The sequence below is a fragment of the Polypterus senegalus genome, unplaced genomic scaffold, assembly GCF_016835505.1.
Source record: "Polypterus senegalus isolate Bchr_013 unplaced genomic scaffold, ASM1683550v1 scaffold_4977, whole genome shotgun sequence".
Classification (NCBI taxonomy): Eukaryota; Metazoa; Chordata; class Cladistia; order Polypteriformes; family Polypteridae; genus Polypterus; species Polypterus senegalus.
The window spans coordinates 44,097-51,569 of record NW_024383394.1 but is presented as its reverse complement, the minus strand read 5'-3'; the positions used below and the strand labels follow the sequence as shown (position 1 = coordinate 51,569).

Genomic DNA, 7,473 nt, shown 5'->3' with positions numbered 1-7,473 from the left:
CAGGACTGTGTATTTCAACAATAATGTTTTAAAATCCAAATAACTTTACAGATCTTCATTGTAAAGGGTTTAAACAATGTTTTCCATGCATGTTCAATTAACCATAATCAATTAATTAACATGCACCTGTGGAATGGTCGTTAAGACCTTAACAGCTTACAGAAAGTAGCCATTTAAGGTCACAGTTCTAAAAACACAGGACACTAAAGAGACTTGTCTACCGACTGTGAAAAACACCCAAAGAAAGATGCCCAGGGTCCCTGCTCATCTGCGTGAACGTGCATTAGGCCTGCTGCAGGGAGGCATGAGGACTGCTGATGTGGCTAGGGCAATAAATTGTCATGTCCGCACTGTGAGACGCCTAAGACAGCGCTACAGGGAGACAGGAAGGACAGCTGATCATCCTCGCAGTGGAAGAGCCCGGATCTCAATCCCATCGAGCACGTCTGGGACCTGTTGGATCGCAGGGTGAGGGCTAGGGCTATTCCCCCCAGAAATGTCCAGGAACTTGCAGAAAGTCAGAGGACGTTTCTTTTTTTGCTGAGTGTGTGTATTATATATATATATATATATCTCTATCTATCTATCCATCCATTTTCTAACCCGCTGAATCCGAATACAGGGTCACGGGGGTCTGCTGGAGCCAATCCCAGCCAACACAGGGCACAAGGCAGGAACCAATCCTGGGCAGGGTGCCAACCGCAGATATATATATATATATATATATATATATATATAAGAGAAGGAATGTGATTCAGTTTGCATATTTGCAGCTGGAGATCCACAAAGGAAAAAAATGAATCGCGTATTATAAAGTATGTATATAATATATATAGAGAGATAAATATCTATATCTTGTCTTCTATGTCAGATACTGTATGTGTGTGTATACAGTATATTATTTATACAGTACAGTATCTGACATAGAAGACCGGACACAAGCCAGATGAGCCCAACCTATACTATGGGCACCACCTATTTACCGGGCGTTCAAAGTTCCAGTTTATCTGAGCCCAGTTTTATGATATAAAGACTTTAGAGACGATGTCTGATGTTGTGAGAAGTGTGGGATCAAGTAGAGGATTCTTCTTGCACAGGATGCACTCTTGGTGTTTGCTGTGCGGTCCCTTTGTCCGCAGTGCGGTGTTACCTTCCTCAGTTTTCTGTCAGGGTCTTTGCTGTGTCCTCTGCAGCCTCTTAGGTGAAAGTGTTGCTCTTTCAGGGTCAAGAGGGTTGGTGCTGAACTTCTGTTCTTGAAGAGATGGCTCCTTCTCAGACCAGGCTCCATCACTGGTGAAAAGCTTGCTTTGGAAAAGTGGATCTTGGAGTTAGTTCAGGGTGTCCGATGGAGAGCAGCTTTCAGATCAAACAAAGTGTGTAAGTTCTTTGCTGCACAGACAGTGGGTGGCTCACCTCTCAAAGAGAACAGACCCCCTGCTTTCAGTTCGCTCTCGGAGAGAGAAGGTCAGTGCAGCTGGTTTTGTAGGTGTAACCTCTGGCGATTGGAACAGGAGATCCGGTGTCTCATTTTGTGCATCACATCCAGCCACAGTTAAGTTAGCAGTTGCAAGCCTAATCGGGGGTCTTGTTGTTTGAAGGAATCTCTGCAGAGGGGTCAGCTGAACTCTGATTGCCACCTCTGTTATCACTGAACACAATGTTGGCAGAGCTGCAGTTCAGACGGTTGGACTTGCAGATGAATTTCTGTATCCCCGTTAAATCTGCTCTTCTAACAGGCCTCAAACTGTCCTACAGAATCCATGCATTGTGACAAATATGCAAAAATGGAGGATATCCGGAATGGGGGCAAATACTTATTCACAGCACTGTCAATGGGAAAAAAAAGTTTTTTTTGTGAGGATTAGCTGAGGAACTGCAGTGTCCACCTTCAACACAAAGATGTTGTGCGCCACTCTATGTTTTACACTGCCATACTTTTTATTTCACATAAATGGTCGGATTTGCCCTTGCAGCGCCAGCTCCTGAACTTCAGGCACCGTGACCCTCCCCTTGTGGCTCCTCGTGACCATCTCACGAGTCCTGAATGTGACCCGTGCAGCAGTCGTCATGTTTATCGTGTCCTTCATCCCGCTTTGTATTGCTGTTTTGCACTTTCTTGTATTACACCAGTTCATCATTAGAGGAGTTGCCTGCGTAAGCTTTATTCTGCCTTATTTTACACGCCTAACTTGACAATTTTCATTTATGTTGGCTGGAACAGCTCCTCTTCTGGGACTTCAAAAAAAAAAAACAAGCAAACACTTCAGACATAATTACAGGCGAAACATTCATTTGTGATGTCGTCAGCACTGGGGGCACTCTGCTCAGATTTGAAGTCCCCGAGGGCCCCCGTGAGCAGCCGTCACCAACGACGTGGGTTAACCGATCAGAACTCGATGATTGAGTCTTCTCTGTTTTTGTGCTGCGTCTGAACATCTCGAGGAGAAAAGGAGTTGAACTACAGACACGTTAGAAAGTGACTGACAGGTGTGGGACAGTCACCGGTCAGGTGTTCAGATCACTCGGTGGGTGACCCCGAGCACGTCACACTAACTGGCCCATATATATAAGATGGAGACTAAAGCAAAATCAGAAATATGCTATTTAAAAAAGAAAGAAAATGCTGTTAAATGCAACAATAACCAAGGCGCCTGTCTGTTTGTCCATCTGTCTGTTTTCAGCATTTCACCTTTCACGGCGGAGTGTTGGGAGAGCGGGAGCAATGGCATCAGGACAGTAGCCATCATGAAATGGGCACCAGCCATTTGTGAAAGAAGGAGAAAACACACTGATGGAGGCCGGGCAAGGGAGGCAGCTTGAGGCCACAGTGCTGATCACCATGTGGTGGGCAGGTAACAAAAATTAAAAAATGTTTGAATTTTAAAAAAGGTTTATTTATGTAGTTATTAAGCCGATGTAGCAGTGTCTGCTGTCCAGCCTAATATGGCCTTATGGATTTCCAAATGTAAGGCTCCCTGCCCACCGTGTGCGGCTCTCCTGCGGTGACGCGGTCTGCCAAGTCGCCGCACGCCGTTCGTTATGTACGTTCCATGTACTCCTAGTGAACCTCCAGCATCTGCAGTCTGTACAGCTCTGGTTATGATGAGCGCAATGTGACCAAAAGTGTGCAGACACCTGACCAGCGCACCTGTAGGAGCTCGTCGGACATCCGTTTCCATACCCATAGCCATTATTATGGAGCGATAACAGCCTCCATGAGACGGTGGGAGTAAGGTCAGGTCATCGTGACACACGGGTGCTGTGCTGATGCTCCTTCCAGATGCAGTTTGGACCCCAGTTGTGAGTGATGCCACCAGAACAGACCACTTTCACGCATGTCAACACTTGGTGGCCCCTTCACTATAAAGTCTGCATAGTCTACCTCTTTGTGGCTGAGCTGTTGTTCCTCCTCAACACATCCACGTCACAACAGCACTTGCAGTTGACCAGGGCAGGCTTGTGGCAAAGGTGGCATCCTAGGATAGTGGCATGTTTAAAGTCACTAAGCTGTTCAGTACGACCCAATGTGTGTTAGTGGAGAACACACGGCTGTGTGTGTGTGTGTGTGTGTGAGATTGGTGTCATCATACGTTTGTTCATATTGTGTACTTCTAAGATATTTGTTTTTAATACGACTCACTGCCAGGATAACAACACGCATCAGGAAACATCATTTTTATGGATATGCGGTTCCATACAAAAGTTTGGACAACCCCTGGGCAAATTACATCTCATGTGGACAACTGAAGTCAAAAAAAATTGTAAATATAACCTGAACAGTAAACGGACTAAAACAATGGCCTATGTTGTGAAAATGTTAATTTACAAATGATATATCAAGAGAGCTGAAAAAATAGAAACAGCCTTTGTTAAATGCTGGGCACCGACTAAGGCAGTACGTGGTTAACATTTCATTTCTTGTAGCCAGCAGTGAGTCTTTTGAGTTCTTGCTTTTGGACATTTTTCTCTTTTTCTCTCTCCCAGTTTACTTTCACATGTCCTGCCCCAGTGACACTCAAGGCCATTCCCAAACCTGCCCCTGGTGCTTCATGGTAGATTTTCACGTGCGTTTTGGACTCGTCTTGTTGTAGATGCCCCCCTTCTTTCAGCTCCAGCTTCCTGCCTGACGTTCTCCTCCAGGATTTGTTGATACTCAGTGCATTGTGCTGCTCCCTGTGCCACAGGCTGAAATGCCACCCCAAAGCACGAGAGGTCCATCTCGGTACTTAAGGTGGACTTTTCTGCAAGTGCTGCTCTTTTTTACTTTTTCTCCAAACGCACCTTTGGTGGTTGCAGCCAAAGAGTTGACTTTAAACTTCATGTGTCCACAGGACTTGGCTTCAAAATCCGTCAGGTCTTTATGATCAGGTGGCGTGGCAGGCGCAGCGCAGGCCCCTTGCAGTCCTGTGACAGGTGGGGTTTGTCTTACTGCTCTCGCTCTCTCTTCCAGGTCTTGTCTCGACTGCTAGACTGTGGACTCTTCACAGCCTCCTGCTGGTTTATTTGTCCTGTCCTGATCCCTGTGCTTCTGTTAGGTCAGATTATCTCGGGGCACAACGTGAGCCACCACAGCTCTGCTGACGACACACAACTGCATTTATCAATGGCGCCTGATGACCCCGACTCTCTTGATTCACTGACCTCAAATGGATGAGTAGTAACTTTATCAAACTAAATAAAGAGAAAGCAGAAATTTTAGTGATTGACAAAAATGGATATAATGAGGTTATTAGAAGTAAACTTGATGCATTAGGATTAAAAGTCAAGGCAGAGGTAAAGAATTTAGGGGTAACTATTGACTCTGACCTGAATTTTTTAAATCGCATATCAGTCAGATCTCTAGGACAGCATTTTTTCACTTAAGAAACAGAGCAAAAGTTAGACCTCTTATAACATTAAAAGATGCTGAGAAATTAGTTCATGCGTTTGTTTTCAGTCGACTAGATTATTGTAACGCACTCCTCTCAGGACCACCCAAAAAAGACATCAATCGATTACAAGTGCAGAATGGAGCTGCTAGAATCCTAACTAGAAAAAGAGAATCCGAGCACATCACGCCAGTCCTAGCGTCACTACACTGGTTACCTGTGTCATTTAGAATTGACTTTAAAATACTGCTTATGGTTTACAAAGCCTTCAATAATCTCACTCCATCTTCTATCTCAGAATGGCTTACACCTTACACTCCCACAGTGGAGCACTTTAAAAACACTGCTCTGTATATTCAATTAATTATCATTATTATTCATGGTGGCTCTAAAATCTGTCCTAACCCCTACTCTCTCTGCCGCTCTTTTTCCGGTTTTCTGTGCTGTTGACCTGCGCCATCACCACCTGATCAAAGCGCCGGGATGTCCCTCCATTGATGGATTAAAGGCCAGAAGTCCACATGACCGTCATCATCAAGTTCTTCCATTAGAACCCTGAATACCATGAGGACTGATGGAGGTCATTGATGTGAGGTAGAATACCTAGAGGAGGCTGGTCAGGTGGTCTCGTGGCCCCCTGCAGATTTTATTTTTTTTTCTCCAGCCATCTGGAGTTTTCTTTGTTTGTTTTTTTTTTCGGTCCTCCCTGGCCAGCGGACCTCACTTTGTTAATTAGTGTTTCCTAATTCTACTTTCTTATGCATTTTGGTTTTTTTTTTTCTCTTTCTTCATCATGTAAAGCACTTTGAGCTCATCATTTGTATGAAAATGTGCGACAGAAATAAATGTCGTCGTTGTCGTCCTGTCCTCAGTGAGGGCCTTAGACGAGGCTCATCTGCCGACAGTTCCATTCAATGATTTTTCACCAGATTAACGAGTTCCAAGGCATTTTACTGAAAGGGTGCCTAAAATTTTGCAAATTCATTTTTTTTTTTACATTTCTTCAGTTCATTTAAATAAATCCTAACAGTGTTAACATTTTCATTAAAATGCCATTGTTTTAGTTTGTTTGCTGTCCAAGATGCATTTTTTTTCCTTCTTCACATGTCATTGGCTGGGGTGTCCATTTAAATTAACGACACAAAGAAAACTGAACCAGGACACAAAAACGACAGCAGTTAAGTGGCCTCATACTCAAAAGATTTGGAGGAAGGGGCAACTTTGCCACAATTCAAATATTTAAACCTTCATTTTTATTTTCCTTGTTAGGGCCACACCAAGCGGAGCAGAGCAGAGCAGAGCAGGAGAAGGTGTCTGATTAAAACAAGGATTCAAAACTGACCTACAGGAAAGGAAATCCACAATCGTAGGACGACGACTGAACCAAATGATGCATCTGCTGTTCTGAAAGGTACGGAATTGAAAAGACAAAGTGAGAATGGAGCCGTCGCCCCGCCTCGTACCCTGTCCGCACCTGCTCTCGGTGGCCTGACGCATCTCTGTCTCGTCACTTGTCCCGGTCACACTACCCTTCAAGGCCACAGCTGCGATTCTCGGGCTTTGCTGACTCGAGGCAACGCAATTCATCAACAGCAACACAAAGCACAAGTGGAGCTCAGTCCTGAGAGGTAAAAATTTATTGATTTCTACTAGATCAGCATGTTATGATATGGTTACATCTGTTCATACTGTGTATATAATTGTCTTTTTTTTTTAATAGTAAGAGGACTCATTTTTTTAAAAAATAAACTTTATCTTCTAGAAGGTACAGTTCTGAAAAAAAAAAAAGAAAAAAAAAAGCAAACAGAAATAACAAAGTCATCAATCACAATGAACAAACAAATGGCAAATCGCTAAAGATGCCAGGCTGGTCAGCGTGGGACCTGAAAGTCCTGATGTCACCTGTGGACACCGCGCACTCACACAGGGATTGGCAATTTCTACAACTGGAATTAGTTAAATGTTGGGTTTGTTAGCCTTTCCAAATCTACTTCCTGCCATTATTAGTCTGTTATCCACTATAATAAATGAAGCCGCCATTTTTTGTTGTGCTAGCCAGCCAGACAGAAACATCAGAAATGAGAGAAGCAACTTTTAGAAAGTTTAGTGCAGCTGGCCAAGTAAAAGATGAGCCGTCTTATCGAGAGGTGAAAACATAATAAACACAGAAACCACATCGCTCTCTCTGTCTAACCAAACGAAGGGATGAGGTTCAATGAGAACATGTGAAAGCTTGGCAGGAGTGGATTGACCGCTAGCAGCAGTACTGGCAGAGTGTCAGAAATGCGAGGGCCACTCCATCATTCTCGGCACTTCTGTGATCACTTCGCTGGGCTTGGCCATGCAGCTTTCCCCGCACACATGTAGACGCCCCGTGTGTCTGTGGTCCCAGTGGTAAAGTTACTCTTGATGACGTCTAGAGGTTCTCACTGCTGCTCCGCTCTCTGATTATACCAAAGAAGAGCATCAGGCAGTGATCCGCTTTTCATGGACTGGAATCCTCATCGGTTCGTTGGAATCGTGGCGTGGACGGGCGTCCCACTCCTTTATGCTTAACTCTTAACTTCTCAATCCCTCCGTAGTTATCTTCGTATTTACAATGGCC

The 7,473-nt window shown here is 44.3% G+C and overlaps 1 long non-coding RNA gene across 1 annotated transcript; it reads left to right on the top strand.

Annotated features, from left to right (window-relative positions):
• Positions 1-852: 852 nt before the first annotated feature.
• LOC120521495 lies at positions 853-6,757 on the top strand. Its single transcript, XR_005632134.1, has 2 exons — positions 853-2,852; positions 6,138-6,757. It is a non-coding gene; the product is annotated as an uncharacterized LOC120521495 (long non-coding RNA).
• The last annotated feature ends 716 nt before the right edge of the window (positions 6,758-7,473 follow it).